Here is a 22,850-nt window from a genome sequence, read left to right as displayed (position 1 = left end):
GACGGATCCATAAATGTCTCTTACAAGTGCTGCAAAACAAACTTGAAATTAAAAAGAATAAAACTAATCTTCAATAAAAATATCTGAATATTTATAATATGATGCCAAACTATTGCAGAAAGCAAAATACTTTAGAACTTCAGGTACTTTACTAGCATGTGCTTTTTTACATATCTTGTATTTGTTGGCTAGGTGGTACAGTATAACATCTGCCAAAGAGCAGCTTACTGTCTAGCCAACTTTTACTGACATCTTCTAAATCAAGTATCTGTTTTTACATAGTCAATCAAAAAGACGGAAAAGCAAGATGATGGCTTCCAGTTTGGTTCATACCAGGGTAATCAAGGACTTCCAGGACTAAACACATGAATATGACTAACTCAAGGACTCAAGGACTTCCAGGACTAAACACATGAATATGACTAACTCAAGGACTCAAGGACTTCCAGGACTAAACACATGAATATGAATAACTTAAGCTGAAGAACTAGTCTCTAGCAATCTTTGGCTAGATCCCTATGTGTTCCAGCACACTCCCCTGAGAGCAGTCTATGGTTTGTGTAATCACAGCCATCCTTTGAAATGGATATTATGCTGTGTTCCAGAGGTTTTTTTGGACTCAGATTTCTTGTCTTGGGTGTCTTGGTCCTTAAATTTTGATTTTTTTTTTCTCTAGCCACACTTTTAATTTCTTCCTGTTTTTCATAATATATCTATTCAGGTAATATGAAACGTATGCATTGGGATTTCCAGTATCTTTGTTTTAGTTTCTCATGGCACAAGATAATTTCCTAGAAAATTATTGTCTAGGTGCCATATTAAAAAGAAGTCTATACTTGTAAAGATGAATAGGAGGACATTTGGCAAAGATAAAATATAATAGTCTTTCACATGTACTCCTCTAATGAATTTTCACAACACGACAGTATTGCAGTCTACTTACTTAATTATATACTGTCAAATAATTGTGAAACTTTTAAGTATCTAGTAAAACGTTCTGTCCTGTAATTATTTAAATGTTGACTAATTATGTGGTTTGAGTTGGATAATGTTTTATGCTATTACATTGTTATATCTGTTAGATGAAATGGTTGTAAAAGGAAGCAATGATTATCTAATATAGGGTAATTGTTAAAAGCAAATTGTGGCTCTACTTTTTTATTTAGTCACCTATTTTTTTAACATAGGCAAACCATGTGTTTTTCCTTTGATCTGATCCTTTGAAACGACTGAACCATTTTTCCAGAAGCTTATTCAAAATATCTTAAGGCAGAGACCTGGCATAGAAAACTTCAGGTCTAATTGTCTGGTAAAGTTTTGAACAATTGAAAATAAGGCCCTAGAATGGGAAACATTGGGCAACCTTAACCATAGGCATTGATTCTGTGGGTGCGCCAGAACTGGAACATCCACCGAGAAAAATCCACCAGAGCACCCACTGGTGCCAACCTTCTCCCCTACACCTCTTGCATGCCAGCTGACAAAGTCGTCATCCTCCTCGTCCTCCTCCTCCCTCCTAGAACTTTTGGAGTACTGAGAACAGCTGATTTGTTGTGTTTAGGAAGCTCCCAGAGGTAGGGAAAGGAGCAGAAATGGCTTTGGGGTGGGGTGGGGGGAATGTATTCAGGGCAGGAAGGGATGGGACTTAGCAGAAAAGGTAGCATTGAGGGTATGGCCTGGAATAGACCAGGACTTGAGCAACCCCTACCCCTGGGCTGGAGGGAAAGTCTGTGACCTTAACTATAGGTGGTGCAACCATGTCTGGAATAGTATTCAGGCATGTTCACCTCAAATTAGAGGTTTATAATGGAAGAACTTTAATATCACTCATGACACTTGCACATGTGCTAAAACAATTCTTTTCAAGTAATGTCAATAGTCTACATTAAAATCCATAAAAGCAAGGCTAAAATTCACTTTAACACAATGGCTCTGAGCCCGTATTTGCTTAAATTGTATGTTGTCAGTTACCTCCAATGGGGTTAAAGTTAAGACTTGCAGAGACCTTCAAGATCTCAGTTGTTAATTCAATCCCTAATGCTCAGTCAATTGACAATATGACAATTTGGTATTGTGAATGCAATGTTGCATTTTAACATTCAGCAGAGCCTGGGAGTGGCAGACGGCTGGCAGAGGCTGAAGGCGGTGGAGGATACCCCTCAGGACAGTGGGGACTCGGGGAAGCCCCAGGGCTACCCAGTGGGCTTGGGCCAGGGGTGAAGTGGCCGCCCAGAGAAGGGGTGGGGAAAGATCCGGCTGGAGTCCCGATTCGGGGCATGGCCTGCCACGGGAACTGGTGGGTGTGGAGCGAGCAAAGCGGCGGAGCGGAACGCTGAAGAGGGATGGCTCGGACGAGCATCAGGCAGGGCCCATCCCCACCCTTGAGCAAGGAGGCTCGCTCGCGTGGGGCTGGGATGGCAGCTTGAAAGCCCCCGAAGTTGAGTGCAGCATGCCAGCAGGACTGCAGCTCCTTGACGAGAGAAGATGCCGGGTGTCGGTAAGACCTGAGGGTGATGCCGTGGTGTGGAGAAGTAGGTACAGCATCTAGTGGGGTAAGAAGTGGTTCAGGGCAGGAGAATGAGAGGTTTCAGGGATGATTGACAGTACAGGACTATTCCTGCTGGACCAGTAGAGCTGCTGCCCTGAGGGCCCTGGGCTGTGACCCTATAGACGGAGTGGGCCTGGGTCCCCCTACCCCACCCATTGCCACCCAGGAACTCGCTCGGGGTCATAGAGGGGGTCATAGAGGGGACCGTGGGGACTAAAACCTGCTGCCTGGCCAGCCCTGGATCGGGGATACTATTGGTAGAGGACCCAGCACCCTGCAACTTAAGGACTGAGTGCTTCGGGTAAAGGAGCGGGGTCTTGCCGAAGGACTCGAGTGCCCCGTAGGTAGCAGCCTGCCTGGACGCTGGCAGCAGGCCCCATTGTCCAGGGTAGGCCACTGCCAGCACTAAAGTGGGGCCAGAACAAACCCCCACAGAGGTGTTGTCCACCTCCATGGGGACACTTGGGCCATCAACACCCAGTATGGCCATTCTTATGTTCAGAACTTCTAGGGGTAATGAGGGGGATTACATTCAGGAGTTTGATTTCCATAGATCTGTAACACTCTCTTAATTAAACTAAAATGTGTGTGTGTAAATTCATGGCAGCCTGGTGTCCATTCAGGGAGTGGTACTGGAAGAGATTGTGACATAAGACACTCATCTTTAGATTCTTAAGAATATAAGGAAGGCCCTTCTCGGTCAGACCAATGGTCCTTCTAGTCCAGTATCCTGTCTTACAGCAGGGACCTTGCAATAAGCTTTAAATGGAGTTTCCTTCTTACAGATTTGATATCAGTGAGTCTTGTTATTGACTTTGGCGAGCTTCAGCTCAAGACTTGTAAACGTATTTCATTGTCTCATACGTTTATATAGCTCAGTGAGTTTTCTTGCTTGTTCTCCGGTTTTTAAACACTGGTCATTCTCAAACCAAATGAAGTGACTGTGTTCTTATATGGTGGACCATGGTGGCATATTCAGCTGGAATCTAGTATACTTGGTATGTGGAAAGCTGCTTGAAACTACAATGTAAATGCAGTTGTTAAGCAGCACGGATGTGATTGATTCCAGATGTCTGTCCTTCCATATGCGAGTTCCATCATTACACAGATCAGCTCTGTCAACTCAAATGCTACTTCACTTTGACAAGTGTGAATGATGAGGAAACCTAGTAAAACTAATTAAAAAAACCTGTCTGTTGTAGCAGGGTAGCTGGTTCCTGAAATGAAGTCTGGCCCAGCAATCCTGTTCTGGTCTTTTTGATGTGCATTAGTATGGTGTAGAAAGGAGGGTATGATTACTCCTAAGGGTTATGAGTAAGAAACCGCCCAAAGATAAGGGGTTGGCCAGAATCCTAGAATGAGTGACTGAGCTCTGAAGAAGAGCATCACTGAGTTGAGAGCTTCAGGGAAAGGATGCCCGCAAAGAGGGAGGAGTGAGAATTCCCTACTGAGAAGTAGCAGCAAATCGGGATGGTGAAAGTAGAAGGCAGTCGTGGGGGTGTCACTTACAAATGTCACCTGTCTCCAGAAAGCCATGGATGGAGAGGATTGAAAGCTGAAAGCAGTAGCAGGAGACACCCATGATCTCTCTGAGCTGGAAAGCTGAAGCCAGAAGACCAGACACAGCTGAATGCTGGGTAATAGTGGAGGCGCAGGATGAGCCCTACAAGCATATCGTAGAAGGACACAGGGCAGAAAAGCTTCCCAACTAGAGGGACTGGAGTTAGGTGTGGTGAGATGTCAGAACTGCTCTGGAGACAGGAGGGGCAACAAGAGATGCTGGAGCTATTCTTGGTATGTTACTGGGCTGCTGGGACATGACAGATTGAGTGTACTCTAGACTGTGCTGTGGAATTCTGGATTATGGTTGTGGGCTTTTTTGTAACCAATTAATCCAGCACAAGATATTTCTACCTGGAAAGTGAGTGTGCAGTAACTGAGGACTCCAGAAGACGAGGTAGTGAGATGGCAGGCTACAGCACAGCTATTGCATCTGCCAGAAAGACCCCCGGGCGGGGCTTTTTATGACACTTCTAGAAACCCTATGATGATGTCACTCAGCCTGAGAGAAATCTACTGAATCTTGCTTATTACCAGTCCAATAATCTCCATACACCTCTTTAAAAAGGGGGAGAGAGAAACAGTGCAAAAAATTCCTAGGCTCAATGACTTGCAGATTGCTGCTTAATAAGGGAAAAATATAGAAGGCCTTGAGGGAAGTTTCTGGGAGCAAGCAAAAAGGGCAAAATAAAGTCTGTTTATTTTATTAAGGACCTTTTATAAGGATTAATTTGAAACCATTTATTGTAACATAATTAAATCACTAAGCAGCATAGTATGGTAGCCAGCAGAACTTAATGAATTAAAAGATCTTAGGCCTGGCTTATTAAGTACAGTACTACATGACTAGAATGGGATGTAACATATTGGATGTAGTATGATGGGTTACTACAGATGACTGATTTGTCATAATAAATACAAATTGTATATTGCAAAAGTCGCTATCTTTATTTCTTTGGTTTTAATTAGCTTATGTAGGCATTGATTCTACAAAGTATTTAAGCAAGCGCGTAACTTTTAAGCATGTGAGTAGTGTCATTGAATTTGAATTGCCTTTATTAGCATGACTACATCAGGATTAGCCTGTTTGTATATTTAGTGCTTTTCGTTACAAAGATGACCTGTGAGTAAATAGATTCAATTCAGGGTTTTATTGTATGCTGCAGTAGACTAGAATTGTCTAGCCTGAACGTAAAAATCCCTGAGGCTATTTCAAAAGTGATTTAGGCACATATGAGCCTAAGGCTATGTCCACATTACTCTGCAGTTGGGTCTATAGGGGTCTGAATAGCAGTGCTCACCAAAATGCTGTGTCATAACACCTGTGTGTGACTGCTTCATGTGAAAATGAAAAGGTTCTTAGTTTGCCTTAATATTTTGTTTGAGGAGGAGTACACTAAAGCTATGTCTACACTGCCAAGCAATAAAATGTCTGTGGTTGGCCTGGGTCAGATGACTTGGATTAGGCTGTGGCGCTATGTAGATAACTTGGATTGGGTTGGAGCCTCTTATGAGGTCCCAGTCTTCAGCCTGAGCTCAAAAGCCAACACTGCAATTTTAGAGGACCTCTAGCCCTGTGAGTCTGAGTCAGCTGATGGACCAACCAAGAGTGTTTTAATGAAGTATAGACGTACTATAACAGCCTTTTGGTTTACACCCATGGTGACCACATGGGAATTGCAGCACACTGCTATTCACAACTCTGTAGCCCCAACCGAGGGGTAGTGTATGCAAGTCCCAGGTGAGACTTAGGCTTGAAGTCACTTTTGAAAATAGTGATTTAGAAGTCTGATTCCAAAGACCCAGATTTCAAAGGTATTTAGGCACTGTAATACTGAGTGGAGCAATGCCTAAACTCCCAAATAGAACCGAAATCCCAATGACAGTGAATGGTATTTTAGATTTTTGCAATGCTCTGAATCACTTCTAAATCAGTTAGGCATTGCAAGGCCTTTAAAAGCTTGGACCTTAAGTGCTTCTGAATATTTTGCCCTCAACCTTGTCTTCACTCCAACTTCCAGTGTTGGTTCAGCTGGTAGATCAATTACGGGTCCAGATTTTGTCACTGTATAAAATGGTGTCCATTAACAATCAGTAGGGAAGTATACGTGGGTCTCAAGAGTCTAAGTTGTTGTAACTTTCACCACAGTGGTCCAAAAGGGCTGTAGTAGGAAATGTAAATAAAAACAAACCACCAGTTCATATATTTTGCCTCTTATTCTATCTGTAATTCATGTAAGTTACCCCAATTTAACTTCATTATACTCCCTTAGTGCCAGTATTTTGTATATAGAGCTGAGCAAATACTGCCAGAAAATAGTTAATGGAAATGATTTTTCAGTTCATAATAATAAATTTATTTGGATCAGAAACCTGTTACTAACAGTTATGCCCATTCAGTCAGGAATCAGACACACATACATGACCTATGTGTCAAACCAAAACAATTAGCAATGTGAATACTCCCACAAACTGTTCCTGAGCTAAATAGACTGAGACTTATTCACAGAAATATGAATAACAAATAAATCTCAGAACAGCAATCTGTTCATAGGCCACTCATGAACAGAAAAAGAGCTGAAATCTATTAAATGTGGTATTGACCATGAATTTCCTGAGGTGTACCAATATGAAATTGTCACATTGTAATTTTGTCATAATGAGTGACTCAAAAATTTATTGGTTTGTGACCATATGAATGGGAACTGTAGAATGAATGCTTTTAAGCAACATTCAGTAGAATGAATGCTTTTCAGCAACATTCAGATCTTGCTAGCAACTTTAGAGGAAATAATTTTCTATAGCAGTCAGAAAACATGAAAATATAAATAGAACAACCAGCAGTTCACCTGTATTGTATAGAAAACATATTTCACATTTAATCTAATCTGTCTACATTTCAGATATATTTCTTTGATTTAGCTCAGTTGTCTCCCAGGAAAAGTGAGAGGAGAAATGATGTTCTAATTATTTATGTGTTTACTCAGCTTTTGCTTAGGTTGCAGCTAAATGGGTTCACTCCATATACTTTCTGCCACGGCAGATTTAATATTTCATTAAAACAGCATTAATGATGGCACTCCACTGAATTTGCTTTAGACAAGCTCCAGAACTAGAGCAAATCCAGCAAGGATTGCACACTGGGAGACGTGCTTGAAAATCAAGCCAAATGAATGGCAACAGTTACTGTGGTTTGAGTGTTGATAGCATTATGTTACACTCAAAGGTAAACCTCTTGCTTTTAGACTGCGAATGCAGAAGTAGAATGTAAAGTCTTACTACAGTGTCATCAGTCTGCTAATGACAAATGCTGACAAATAGTGTGTATCTTTTCCTTTTCCTGTTATGTCATCTAGTTAGACAACTCTCCCTCTTTATCTACTCCATTGTGTTTTCTGGTCATGAAATATGCAATCACTAGGCTTTAGGGTATGTTGCATTTCCAGTTGCATCTTTTCCTCTTTTCCTTGCCAGAATAAGCAGCAGACATAAGGGTTATTGTGAGAATAAAAGGATTGCTTGTACCATGCTCCTAATCAATGCAGGCACTTCTTCCCGTGGTCACTTGACTCTCTTAACTTGCAGTGCCTTTTCTTCACAATCATGGAATGACCAAAACTACATCTATAAGGACCATCACTTAAACAAAACTGCAATATATTTAGATTTGTCCTTGTTAAACTGAACTGCCTTGACAGTATCCGACCCTTCTTGTAGCATTACGATATAAGCATTTAATGGTTAGAAAAAGGCAGTTGAATGAAAGAGGTACATCCCCTTTCTGTTGCTCTGAATCCCATCAATATGTTTTACCACTGTGTGTATCCATCACTTGGTAAGCTGGTCCTTGAAAAGGGTTGAAGGCTTATGTGAACCTGCACCATACTTGGCTTGCCTCTCCAGGTGGCCACAATGAATAAAGTCAGCTGTTAATAAAGCAGGAGGCCAGCCAGCTACACTACTGTAGGAGGCAGCTGGGAATGAGTGCTTTGTTGCGCCAAAAAAAAAAAAAGTGTCACAATGTCGATTTATGTTTAGCTAGTGGTCCACTATGACCTCGAGATCTGAAGTACTCCTTCCTAGACAGTTGCCTTGCATTTTGTATGTGTGAAACTCATTGCTCTTAAGTGGAGTACCTTGCATTTGTCCTTATTTAATTCATCCTATTTACCTCAGATCATTTCTCCAGTTTGTCTCTTCACTGCAGTCCTATATTGAACTGATTTTTTTCCCCCAATAACTTTTATGTAGCTCTTACATTACTCTCCTAAGGCCTGATCCAAAGTGCATTGAAGCCAACAAATCCAATTGACTTGGGCTTTGACCCTTGGTCATCACTGTAAATGCATATTTTCTGCCTTGTGTATGCGAGTCTAGATGTTGTTTTACAATCACATTAATCCATCCTCATTTTATTTACAAGTTCAGGGATTTCAAACTTTTTTCTGACGACCCAGTTGAAAAAAATAGATGTCTATGATCCAGCATAATTATATCTTTTGACTCCAGGGTGGGGCTGCAGAGATGTGGGGTTGGGGGTGCAGAGATGAGGCTCCAGGGTGGGGCTGCAGAGATGAGGGGTTGGGGTGGTGTTTGTGTGAAGGCTTTGCCTGGGGATGTGAGCTCTGGGATGTGATCAGAGCTGAGGGGTTTGTGATCCAGGCTGGGGGTGGGGGTGGTGAGGCAGAGGGCTCAGTATGTGGGCAGGAATTCTGGCATGAAGTCTGGGGGTAGGTTACAGGGGGTGCAGGCTATGGGATGGGACTGAGAATGAGGTGTTTAGGGTGCAGGAGGGGTTTTTGGATTGGAGGGGAGGAGGTCAGGATGGGAGAGAAGATTGTTGGGAGCACAGGCTTTTCGCTGGTGGCTCCACACCAGTGAGCCTGCCCTGCTTCCTGCCTGCGCTGGCACAGTAGACTACACTGCATCCTGGAAGTGGGATTTTGCCAGACCAGGGGAGTTCATTTCTGCACCCCTGCCACCGCCCACCCTTGCCCAGCCACTGGCACCCCGGCTGGCTCACCACCTCCTGCTAGCCTGCTTTCCTGCTGAGCAGCCACCACTGCCATGGCTCTGGGACCTACTGGGGAGCTGTGTATCATGCACCACGGCTCCCTGCCCCACCAAACTGCCACACCTCCCAGCCCTGCTATGCTGGGCAGCGCTGCCTTCAGCTTGCTGTGGGTAGCCCACTGCTCTGCCAGCCCCATGGGGATCCCTGCTGCTGGCCCTCCACTGGGACTCTCTGGTCCTGCAATATCCGTGCTGGACTATGGATGTTGCTGGATCAGAGCATCCCAGTTAAGAGAGTTTAACCTATAGTTGACTTCTTTGGGTCTTTGGCTTGTCTCCTTTTTGGGGGTTATAGAAAGGCTTGATTTGAATAGTATTTTTGATGTGAAATTCCTTGTTAAGATGTCTTCATCAGAAAACCATGGCCAGGTCATATTTGATGTTTCTACAGTTCCAAGTTGGAAACTGATCCAGGGATAACAGCTGCTGTTGGATCATCTCTTTCTACTAGATAATCAATCCTATCCAGCCATAATAGGTTGAAGATAACTTTTCCATACAGCAAACTATCTCCTCATAGGATTGATCCCATTATACTGCAAATAATCTTAATTGTGGGTACTTAGTCCATGCTTCTGCAAAAGCCTGGACTTGTGCTTAATGCTCCAGAGGCAGAAAAGGGTATTACAGTAAAACATGCCACATCTTCTCAAATCTGTAATCTATGCTTTTTCCAGTTGGCTTTTTTACTAACTCTCATATCTTGTTTTTGTTGAAAAAATGCTTACCAATCAACAGTCCAGTATCCTGGGCTGTTTTCTAAGCATTTATCTACTTTAGCCATTTCCCAGCTTCTGAATATGGGCTCTTAAATTCACATGCGAGTATACACAACCAAAAAAAAGCCCTCATTTGAACCAGAAGGCACCCTTAAAGTAAAACAAAACAAAAACAAAACAAAAAAATAATCCTGGTTGTCTGAAAATCCAGTTCTCGCTGGTTATAAATGACCTAACACAGTCTGCTGTTGAAGTCAGCAATTTTATCAGCAAGTGGTACCATAACAGAAAATAGTGTAAGTTCTGTCTTTTTGTCCAGTTGAAATGCCTAAACTCTAAATCTTTGAATATTTTCCATTGCTGTTTGGGTATGTCTACACTACAAAGTTAATTCGAAATAACAGCCGTTATTTTGAATTAACTTAAATAGCATCTACACATGCAAACCGCTATTTTGAATTTAAATCAAAATAGCAGAGTGCTTATTTCGAACTTGGTAAACCTCATTCTACGAAGAGTAATGCCAAATTCGAAATAGCTATTTCGAATTAAGTGCTGTGTAGACACTTAATTCGAAATAGGGAGCCTCTAGGCCTTCCCAGGGAGCCCTGGTGACCACTCTGGGCACAACCAGGAAAACTCGTCTTCTCCCCCTCAGCCCCGGAGCCCTTAAAGGGGCAGACTCTGGCCACAGTGCCTGTGCCAGTTGCAAGCCTGCCAGCATACAGCCAGCAGTCGGTGCACCTGGCATAGGATGAGCCAGCAACCTGCTGCCACCCAGTCCTCCACAGCTCCCCAGGACCAGGCTGGCGGCTCCCAGGGGCCGCAAAAGGCGGGTGCCCGCCTGGTCTAATGCAGAGATCGTGGACCTTATTGAGGATTGGGGGAGGCCTCCAATGCCCACGATCTCTGCACTAGGTGCAGGAATGCAGCCATATACAGCTGTATGGCTGCCAGCCTGGCCACCAGAGGCGACATGCGCAGCCAGGAGCAGGTGCGGAGTAAAATAAGAGTTGTGGCAGGCCTATGCCAGGGCCTCCCAACCAGGGACTGATCCAGAGGCCTACCCGCATTATGAGGCATTGGACCGCATCCTGGGAGGTCAGACGGTCCGTGCCCCTCTGGTTGTCATTGACCCTGGGGCAGAGGGCCCTGCCCCTGACACAGGGGAAGAGGAGGAGGAGGAGGATGGCAGCCAGGAGCCTGCCCTGCACCCAGGACACCCAAGCCATACCGGAGAGCCCATCAGCAGCCTCATCCAAGGCCGGGGAGGCCTCCACATGTGAGTGCCATCACAGTCCCCTTATGCAAGGCGGGGGTGAGGGGCTAGCGGGAGGGAGAGCCCAGGGACCGTGCGCATAGGAATTGCGGCAACCTGTGCATCTGCCATGCCAGCCGGGACTTGTGGCCCCAGTTGGGTGCCATGCAGATGCCCTGTTCCCCACATGCATCTAGGCATGAAGGCACATGACAGGCTCCTGACCCCGGGGGGAGACACTGCACACTGCCTTCCCTCCAGACGCCCCTTCTACACAGAGGCAGGGCACATATCCCTTCCCTCTCCCCTCCACATCACACTATAGGCAGCACAGGGGCTGGCATGCAGTCCTGGGCCAGCTCACACTCCCGGGGATAGCAGGGCGTGATGGTGCGAAGACCTGCCATCCTCGCCTTATGGGGGGGTCTGGGTTTCACCCACTGTGTCCCCAGGGAGAACTGACCACTTCTCTTGTTTCACCAGAGCCGCAGCCCCTGCGAGTGCAGGATGCACCACCCCGCCTGGAACATCCACCTGCACACAGGCCAGCAGGTGCATCTGCAACCAGGAGGAGCACCAGCGGCAGCAGCGGTGGTTACAGGGAAGGTAGGTCCACAGCCAAGAGCCCTGCAAGCAAGCGGGAAAGCTGAGAACCGGCTATCCAGGGGGGGTCCCTTTAAGCACGAGCCTCAGATCGCCTCAGACAGCAGCCACACAAAGCAACTACTGATCTGATGCCTGCTGGAACACGTTTCAGCTGCCCTTAAATGCGATCCAGCATCCAATCAGTGTGGATGCATTATTTCAAAATAGCCAAGTGCTATTTCAAATTAGATTTTGTATCTAGATGAGTTATTTCAAATTAGCTTAATTTGAAATAACTATTTCCAATTAAGTTAATTTGAAATAGCGCTGTAGTGTATACGTACCCTTTGTTCCAACATGCCCAAATATATATGCACCATACTTGCTCCCATTCTCTTGACTAGCTTGGCAATGCACCCAGTAGTAATGTTTACCTCTGAAAAAAGAAACACTGTCTGCTTGCTTGCCACTTTTGACAATAGATGCACTAACCATTGTTACTGCCCTATTCGTCAGTGGGCGTGAAAGGGCAAAGATGATGCACTAACCATTGAGTCTCCTGCTTTTCCTGATATATTTTTGCTTGGTTCTATAGCTACCTCATTTATTGTCTTGTCATATAAACTCATCCACTGAATCACCCTTGCTGATATCCATTTCTTGAAAGCTTGTGTATGTGGGAGGGTGAACCTCTATTTATTTCGTTTTTTACTGTACATCTTTCCTCTTTTATTACTACCACTATATTATCTTTTTTTCTCCTTTGCTGCGCCTGCAGATTCTTTGTTGTCACTCCTGAATCTAAAACCAATCATAGGTCATCACTAAACTTCCCTTGTTCATCTTCTGAACAACACAATATGATTTCATCTATTACAGTATCTGCACGGTAATATCCTATTTACATTAAAGGCAAGGTCCACAACTAGTATAGCTAGCTAGAAATTAGTACAGCTTTAGATTTCAATGAAGCTATGGCAATTTAAGCTACCTGAGGTCTGGCCCAGATTAATATTTTTCGGCTCAAATTCTGCAAAAGCACTCAAGTATGTGCTGATTGGTTTGGCTTCATTAGCACTGATCCTCTACATAGTTATGCAACACATCCATCTTTTCTTGTATGTGTGGTGGATTATTTTTACATATACAAATTGAAGTTTTCATTTCATGCATTAGGTGAAGTGGGTTTCAACCCACAAAAGCTTATGCCCAAATAAATTTGTTAGTCTTTAAGGAGGCACAGGACTTGTCATTTTTGTTAAAACATGTCAACTGGATTGAAGACCAAGAATAGGTCAGATATTTCAGCCAGAATGGATTGTGTAGCTCCACAGAATTTTGGAGCTATATTAATTACACTAGTCTAGACTGACTTCCTACTGTGCTTAAAGTTCAGCGCATGATCCAACAGATCATTGAAACAGAGACTTAAATTAAATGCAAATCAGATTATCATTGTATTATATAGTCAATCAACTCATTTTACTTATAAGTAAAAGAAATGTAGCTTTGTTGGGGCCTTTCCCTTTGGAATTTTAACTTACTAAAAAGATTGCTTAAACGGTGGTGAAAGAAGATGGTGTCTATTCTGCTTGTCTCAATGGTAGGAAAGGTCACAACTGACAAAGTATTTCTCCACGGGAATAAACTTGGAAATGAGTTTAAAACATTTTATTTACAACTAACATTTGAGCCTGGCTCCTGAAGGTGGCCAGCTCACTGACAACAGATATTATATGTCAGCATGGGATCCTATTGTGAAAGATTATCCAGCTGAGTTTCCAAATAACTTTAATAGTGTACTTCAGGCCCAAGTTTTCTAAGTAACTTTAGTGATCCAAAACATTTAAGCAAGTGTGTGACCAGACTTTCAGAGGTCATAGACAACTGCAGCTCTGAAAATCAGGTTCTTTATATTTAGGCACCTAAATTGAGACTCTTTTTGGCACTGGTTTTCATTGCATTTTGGATAGTGTAAGGGGGAGAATTGGACAATGGATCTGGAATAAAATCTTGTATAGATGGACATTTTAAACAAATTTTCCACTTTTGCCAATCATGGCACTGGCATTAGCAACGTTTGTAGCTCTGGAATAGGCAGCTCTCACAGTTGCTTTCACTACAGCCTTAATTAGACTTGCTCTGATCAGGTTTACTTAAATGGCACTGAAGCTGGATATCAGAGCCAGACAGCAATACCAATAGAGCAGAACTTGTGTTCCCAATTGGCAGTTAGGCATTCCCTCCTTTTAAATAGCCTAACATAAGCAAGAATATTGAACCTTAAGCTACAGACCTTACTCATGTTAGTGGTCATACTAAAGACAAGGATTAAAATGAGCAAGGTCTACGTAAGTCCTACCAGATGACATTGAATGCTACAGAGAAAGAAATGCAGGACAATGTAGCACTTTAAAGACTAACAAGATGGTTTATTAGTCTTGTTAGTCTTTAAAGTGCTACATTGTCCTGCATTTTGCTTCAACTACCCCAGACTAACATGGCTACATTTCTATCACAGAGAAAGAAGAAATTGTTGGTAGTAAACACATAGATGTATACAGTCTGTTTTGGAAATAGTAATTTATAAAACAAGATATCTAAATGAATAAAAATATAAAAACCCAACAGATTTTCAAACTATATCTAGGTAGATTTTACTTCTATTTGTGATACATTATGTAATTCCTATTAAAAAGCAGAAACTATCTTCAGAACCCTAATTCTTGCAATCGATATTCAGTAGTCATTCCTGAAAGGGCCAACTATCTCCATGTAACACATGATCTGTGTCCCAGATAATGACATCCTCCAGAATTTTGTTCTATAGAAAAAAAATCCTATTGCCCTATTCAAGATGATATGATCGGAGGATTAAATACGATTCTCATCTCTTGCTGTACTAATTTATAGTAACAATCTGTGGTAAAATAGAAAGTAATAATGTGTATAAAGTATGGCACATGGTCCTTTTATTATAAAATTTATGTTGGGCGTTAGCTTTTAGCCTTCATTGTATAGCTTTATTATAGTTGCCATGTTATATGTTAGATAGGTATAAAAAGTTATCTGTTGGAAATATTGATCACATGTATTTTTACTCTGTACAACATCTTAATTGATCCTAGATATATCTGCTACATATTAAAGGTTGTGACCCCAATCTTTCTGTTAAAGGCCTTTAGAGCAATTTTTTTCCTTCCAGAAAGGTTGTGGGGGTTTTTTTTTTTACTGCCCCTCAAAACGCTCCCCTTCCCCTATCTCAATGTATTTGTTGGGAAACTGGTTCCTCAGAATCTTCTTAAAGGAAAGAGTAAATCAATGAGTGTTTAATTTAACCCATATCAGCAAACATGATTCAGAAATTTCGGATCTGAGGATGAATTGCTGCAATTGTTTGTTTTCGAAAGTACATCATAAACTTTAATTAAGGGGGCATTGTAAAACTGAATTAATGTTTTCTTTCAGTACAAGAACTCTGCCTGGAAAGTTTTGTATATATTTTTTTCATACAGTATTTGATTCCTAAGACCTTTAGAATAGTATTTATAATGTATATGTATTTTATTTAATACATAAGATACAACTTGGATTTAGATGATACCTATTCCATTTTACACTTCATTTTCAGAGACCTGAAATATTCTGATGTAAAGTTTCAATACTTTTGTAAATGAAATGCAAGCTTTATGAGTAAAGACTACCCATGACATATTTCAGGACAAATGTGAGTTCAGCGACCAAGGTCAAAATCCTGTAGTTGATGAAATGTGTATTTATGAAATATAGTAAATCCATGTTCTTTAATGTTTTTTATCCCATAAGAACCATGTGTCATCAAATAATAATTTCTTAGCCCCAGTAGTAGTTTGTGTGTCATGGCTCTTATTTCTCATTTTGCTTTCCTCAAGTTGAAATATTAAATATCATCTTTGAAAAATTTTGCATTTTATGGGTCTTTTTGAAGATTCATACATCATGAGTTTTCTCCAAAAATATTAAAGCTCCCTATTTTGGTTTGCATGAGTGCCTCAAAGTTAGGGTACTTATGTGAAGTTCATCTCAAGATATCCATATCCCACCTTAGCTTGAGCCAACAACCTCATTGGGTATTGCTCTTTCATGTGATCTGTAATATAGCTTCATTTCAACTCTTCCAGAAATACTATGATGTTCACCATCTTCAGAGTTTAGTGCTTTTGGTCCTAAGTGAAATTGGGAAATTTAGAAAAGTTAAGAAAATTAAAAATTGAACATGCTTTATTTTGTTTTTTAAATGGGGGATTGACTTTAGATCAATGACTGTAAATGAACCAGTTCAGCTAGCTTTAGGGATGAAGGGCTTGCTTCTCTTGCCTGGTTATGATTTAAGGGCCCCAAATCCTGTTTCTTCTTGCCAGCATACAATGTCCTATTTTCACTGTGAAAAAGTTGTGCTCTTAACTAGTCAACTAACTCCAATTAAAATCATAATGAAGACCAAGCAATCTATAGTTCCCATAGGACCAGGAGGGAGTCTTGGGTTTCCTTAGACTTTCTAACTTGTTGAAAACTGCAAAATGACTGGTTTTCACTAGGATTTTATTTCAAGTTTAAATTCCAGAACTGTTTATTTCACACCGAAGACACTACCTTAGGATATGCTGTCGGTAATTCTCTGATAATAGAGCTGGGTATCACCCTTCTAAACAGGGAGGTAGAACCATCTCCCTAAACTGCTCCCTGTGCTGGAGTGAGCTTTGGCACCTCTAGAAATATATTACTGTGTCTCACTAGCAATTACAGTATATAAGGCATGATAGACTCAGAAACTGCATTTTAACGTACAGACAAATAGCACATTCCTGGACATAAACACTTAATTAACTATACATTTTCTCTCTTCAGTATGATCTTAAATACAATCATATATTGTAGCATACGTCTGTGGAATGAGGTTAAGGCAAAATGTATGGCTAACCTGTTGAGAATAAACCATCTTTGTAATAGTGAACAGCTAATCTATCAACTTTATCTGCAGAAAAAAATTATACCATTGTCAAGTTCTTCCCCATGATGAAATGGTATTCTATTTGGATTTACAGATCACAGATTTCCTGCCAGGAATGAAATGGGGAAACAGAAGAAAGTGCTATTAACTGGGGGCTACCATATAAATGTGTTTATTCTGTTATCAAGCCCTTACTGCTATGACTTTTTCTACATTCCAAGCCAGAATATACCATCTGCTAAGAGTCATGATTTTATCCAGGTTCTTAACTGCAATACGACAATATGCAAGTTTTCCTTCAGTGTCTATAATAAAATGAATCAACCCTGACTTTATAAAAATCATTCAATCTGATAATATCCCAGAATTCAAAGCTTTTGGAGACAGATTTGCAAAATGTCTGATCCTTACCAAACATTCTTTCCTTGTCAGCCATAAAGCATTTGAACTGTTGGATGACAGTTTTAAAACAATGTTGTTGTTTTTTAAATGTTGATTTTGACCTAGAAAAATATCTGAGGATACACACCTCCCTGTTTTTGCTATAAGCAGTGGCTTCCTATCCATAGGTACAAACTAAGGTGCCAAATTAAACGGCCGTTGAGGGGTTTGAAGGTGCGGGCGCCGATCGTGCACCGATCGCACGTTTCGCCTAGGGCGCCAGTTGCTGGCAGCTCATCTAGGGCCGCTCCGGGAAAGGAAACCTAATAGCCTGGCAACAGTCTTATGACTGCACTCACTCTGACCAAAATTGGACTTTGAAGGACAGTTTTAGGATTTGATATATCCTGACACTTCATATTTAAATATTTTTGTACATAGAAATGTTTTTATACTCTGAAGATTAAATGCATACATAAAACAAGGGGAAAAGGGCTATATCAGCTGATATAAATTTGACATAGCTCTACTGGCCATAAATCTCCCAGAGCCTCAGACTACTGAACTCCATTTATATTATCTGAGGATCTGGCCTATTGTGTTTTTGTAATATACCTCATCAAGCGTGATTGTATGTGTTTGAAAAAGGTATTATACTGTATTTTCAAAGAAAAGTTAATAAATAAAGGCAGTGACTGAGCTAGCTCATTCTGTATTTGAGAGGATCAGATGAAAAAATACTATATGCACTTCTTCATAGATTTGAATTGTCAAAAGCTTAAAATAGTGATGACCTTCTTTAGTTGCAGTACCAACATGAATATTAAAAATGCAATATAATGCTTACAGCGGGACTCTAGATTTATTCCTACCATTGGCAGAAATTTGGGTAAATCCTGTAACCTATTATCTGTGAATTATAGGGTGTATGAGGTAGGAAAATGTGTCTGAGGAAGGTTCCACTGTAGCTATTGAACTTAAAGAATAGCACCCCCCCCCCAAAAAAAAAGACAACCCACAAACACAGCTTCATAAACTAGCTTCACGAGGGAGACAAACCCTGAAAGACTGGCAGAAAAAGTGATGCTTAGAGAACAAAAATTGTAAGGTTAGTATTGCACACATGTTCCCCCTCACCTCCATCTAATGCAACCTATTGGTCTGCACCTGTTAGGAGACTGAATCAAAGTCAGCCTGCCTAGTTGTCAGAGTGGGAGTTGGACCTCTTGGTTGGAGTTCAAATGGTCAAAGCCAAGGATCTAAATGCAGAGCTGGAGTCAGGAATCTGGGCAGAGGGTCAGAACTGAGTTACCAGGAGTAAGGCTGGGATAAGCAGGGGGAAGAGGGGAAAGGTTTGGTGCAGGGCAAGATCTGAGCTGGAACTATGAAGGAGCAGAGCAAGAGAGTGTCCTTGTGCACATGAGTTCAGCAGCCAGCCAGCTGCTGCTTCTGAGCTTAAGAATTGGTCTGCTGACATCCTCAGCCAGTCATCAGGGTGTTCCATCAGGCAGCCTTTCTGGCTGCTTAGAGTGTCAGGAGTACTGAACAGGAGCATCTGCAGGGCTTTGCTCTGGACCATGCCTCAGGAATATCTAGAAATAAACTTGTGAAAGATGAGGAACGGTTCTAGATCTAGACTGTCAAACCTTCAGCAGAGGGTGCGAATGTATAGCTGTATATTCTACATGAGGTAAGTTTACAAACATCCAATACAAGCCGAAGTGCAAGAAAATTTGAAGAGAGACCATAAAATGCTGTAAAAACACTCTGGTATATGATGGCTCACTGCAAATGGAAGTGGTGAATATTATAAATAGGTTGGAAGTGGAATCATTAAAGAGTCTGCCAATTTTTATGTTTGTTTTAATTTTTCTGTGCTGCGTATGGAAGCAGCATGGAAGTAGTAAGGCCTAAACTTTCAAACGCAAGTGCCTAAAGTTGGTTACAAAATTCTGTATTCTACATGCCTAAAAAGATGGCATTGTTTTCAGAACTGTATGATCAATTCTTGTGTAAATATCTGATTTTGAAAGTTGCTGTGCACCTACATCTTCCAATGGGAATTGTAGTTGCTTAACACCGCTGGGCACTTTTTTTTTTAAGTAAAGTTCCTCTGTGTAGATGTGGGTGTTTAATTTTAAGCCCTGAGCCCTGGACAACACATTTCTACAGTTTGAACCTCTCTAGTCTGGTATCCTCATGTCCTGACTGGCACTGAACCAGAGAATTTGCTGAAGCATTGGAGGTCAATAATGTCTAGCAGCATTACCAACGCTTCCACTGCTTGTTGGGCTGTCTGAAGACATTCAGGGGTAAATGAGAGCTGGGACTCCTGGCTGTAAACAAACTTTATGGGACTGTGGGAAACTTGTCCACACCCATAAGTAGACATCTGGCTAATTAAAATCATGCTGAACCTCGGATGTTGCTGGATGAGTGCGTGCCAGACTACAGAGGTTCATCCTGTACTGCTGCCTAAGGCCCAACCAAGAACTGGATCCCATTGTGGTAGACATGATAAAAACACAGAATAGTAGCAGTGTTTCCTCTAATGTTTTCTATCTTTGGGTGGGATGAATTTTCTTTTGCGCAGGTTGAAATTTCTTATATGCAAGACCGGTATTGAGGTAGTGTATGGATGTGCACCACACGCACACATATACATGAGTGCACACACACATTTTAAGCAATCCATTTGTGTGGAAGAAAATATATTAAAACAAGACACCTGTGTTGAGTTGCTGTGAGGTACTCTTAGTAACTACAAAAGTAGGGAATTAACCTTCTTCCACTTGAGGAAGAGTAGAAGCCCTAGAACAAATTAACACATGACTTCAGGGTTTTTAGACAGATGCATGTTTCAAAGAGCTTTCAAATAAGATTTCATCCTACAAAACTAGCATCACACCTAGTACTTATTACTTCTGATTCGCAAGTGTGGCGGGGTCCCGGGTGCGAGCACCGCTCCCCTCCGGCCCCAGCCGTGGGGGGAGGGGAGGGCTCCGAGAACCCTCCACCTCAAGTCAGTCCTAATAGTCCCTATCCGGGTCCGTACGTGGTGTACAAGCGGGGTGCGATCACCCTCCCGCCTTAGGCGGGGGAGGGGGGCTTGGCGGACCCACTACTATGGCCCGCCCCTTTCTGGGTGGCAGGGAAGAGTCTGGCCCAAACACGGGCCCTGGGGTCTCTGCCCCCTGGTCTCGCCCTTGCCGAGCGTGCGTCCGCGGAGCTGGGCTATGGCTCTGGCCTTGCAGTACCCCCGACGCGTGGGTTTTGTGGTTTCAGGGAGGGGGTTTGCTTCGGGGTTGGGTGCAAGGGGAGTGGGGGACCCGGGCCCACCCTCTCCTCTGGGTCACAGCCCGGGGCCCTAAGTGGAGTGCAGTGCCTAAGGGCAGTCCTCCACGGCAGACGGGGCCAGTGCCCTAAACTCGTCTGCCCACGGGCGCCAGAACGGCCCCGCCCCAGGCTGCTTCCACTCCCCCGGCCGAGCGTGTCCCCGGTCACTCACCCCGTTGGAGGTGTCGGGTCTGTCCCAACACGGCCCTCCAGCTGCCGACGCTGTCCTTCCTGTTGGTGCGGGGGCCCGGCGGCTGGGTACCCCTGGATGCCAGGGTGGACTCCGTCGGGCTTCCCCTTCTCTAAGCATCTGGCTGCCGCTTTTGAAGTCCCTGGGGAGTGACGTCAGGGGCTTTAGCCCCGCCCCCCCAGTGCCTTCCTGACCGTGCCTCCCTGGCAGCCCCCGCGGGACTCCGCCCTCCTGGGTGAGCCATGGTGCCCTGGCTGGCCACTGCTCTGCGGCTTGGCCCCGCCCCCGCTTCCCACAATGCGCGTTCGCCCGCGCTGCCCGGCGCCTGAGTCCCTGCCGATCGGGTTCGGTGCCGCCGCCTCCTGCGGCCGCTGCTTCCCTGGGGGAGGGGGGGCTGCGCCTCCCTCCCGCGGCTAGTGCGGACCTGCCGGGTCCGTCACAGTAAGAGTCAGAACTCTACCACATAGCAAAGATCTGGCTGTAATGCAATGTCATTTACCATGTATTTATTAGTAACACAGGATTTAAAAAATTAAGTTCCAAGTTTTAGATATCTGCTACACTCCAAAAAAAATTCTGTTAAAGGAATCTTTTTCTTTCTTTTCTTAAGCCATTAACACCTATGTAATTTTGTTTGAAATGCAAACATGCAAATATCCTCCTAGCACGCATCCTTCCCCCCCATGCAGTCTGTTTCCTCCCCTCCAACCAAACCTAATAGAGAAGACTGCAGCAAGTCAGCACACCTCCAAACAAACTATCCTCTGCCTCCACCTTACTGCACATATGCTAGCACCCTTTCCCCCACCTATCCCATGCAGTCAGCCACTTACCTCCCCCTGCCCAGCCCAGGACTGCTGTGTTTCTGCCTCTTGGTCTGTGTCTCTCCTCAGGTGATGGAACTTTCCAAACTCCCCATCTTCTCTGACTTTCCCTCAAGCCAATTAATTAATGACTCACTCCTCCTCTCCCCCCAGCTGTTTATTCCCTCCTTATCTTGTCTGCTTTTCTTCAGTTCAGCACCTGGCAGCATTTAGAATCTGTTCACAGATGCCCCACTCCCTGCTGGTCATCTGAGCTTCTTGCCTGTCCAGGAAGTTTTGAACCTTTGAATAAGGCTCATAAAATTGCTGTGTGGTCATGTGGCTTAGAGGGAACTGTGAATAGCAGGCAGACCCTGCTGCAAAAATCTTATGATCTAAATAGATCTGAAAGACACTGGTGGAAAGGGTACAACATACTCATTGCAGAGTGAACAATGTGATGGGAAATATTAATGGAAGGGATTTTGGGGGGATAAGCTAAATGGAAAGAGGTAAGAGGAGAGGGACAGGTGTAGTGTGACACTGAGGGAATGTTAGGGAGAAGTTGACTGCTCCAGCATCTGTCAACATGGGCAGAGAAAGTCTAGTCAAAACTGTAGGAAGTTTGCAGAATGTTCAGAGCTCTCTGAAATAGACATACCTGCAGTGGCTCCTGGTGTCTTGAGCCTCTGGTTACCTATTCCCTGATGTTTTCCTCAAGGCCACATGCCTGAGGGTGGAGAGGCATGCTGGAGTCCATTTGCACAGTTCTGGTCTCTCTGGTACTGAATGTGTTCGTTGCTCCCAGCATACAATCAGTGGCAGATTTACAGTTAATGGGGCTCTGTGCTCAGCTTCATTTCTGAGGCCTCCCTGGGAACCCAGACAAGAAAAAGACCATTCACTGTTCCTGCCCCTCCCATTTTTCATTGTTTTCTTCATCCTCCTCATATATTATAAGTAATAAGAAGTAAATGAAAATAATGTGAGGTACCTTGGTTGTTTTGTAGTCTAACTTTTTTTCACAGACCACTTGAAAATTGTTGAGAGTCTCGGCGAACCACTTAATGATCTTTTCAGATATTGTTAGTACCATGTGCTAACTGTTGTAAAGTGCTTCGGCTAAGAGTGATATAAAATAAATAAAACCCCAAATAAGCTTTCTTCAGTCCCCCTGAATGGAGTTCTCGGAGCACAGTTTGAGAACTTCTGGTCTAGATGAAAGCTTGTATTTGCATTAAGCTAACGTGAAAAATGTGCAAAAATAAAATGTGTTGATGACGCATGAATGGAAAAATGAAACTTCCTTTAAAGAAACTTATTCAGCTTATCTATATAAAGGTGAGGGGGGTACAGTTCCATCAGCCACCTGATCACCCTCCCCTTCCCCAGGTTCTCCATCCCCCG

General features: G+C 43.1%; 1 long non-coding RNA gene across 1 annotated transcript; it reads right to left on the bottom strand.

Annotated features, from left to right (window-relative positions):
* Window positions 1–313: 313 nt before the first annotated feature.
* On the bottom strand, window positions 314–21,574 carry LOC142830204 (uncharacterized). Its single transcript, XR_012905243.1, has 3 exons — window positions 21,474–21,574; window positions 20,623–20,782; window positions 314–2,544 (listed from the first exon to the last, which is right to left on the bottom strand). It is a non-coding gene; the product is annotated as an uncharacterized LOC142830204 (long non-coding RNA).
* Window positions 21,575–22,850: the final 1,276 nt, after the last annotated feature.

Source organism: Pelodiscus sinensis, chromosome 7 (assembly GCF_049634645.1).
Source record: "Pelodiscus sinensis isolate JC-2024 chromosome 7, ASM4963464v1, whole genome shotgun sequence".
NCBI lineage: Eukaryota > Metazoa > Chordata > Testudines > Trionychidae > Pelodiscus > Pelodiscus sinensis.
Note: the sequence above shows the minus strand (reverse complement) of the source record. Positions and strands in the feature narration are given on the sequence as shown.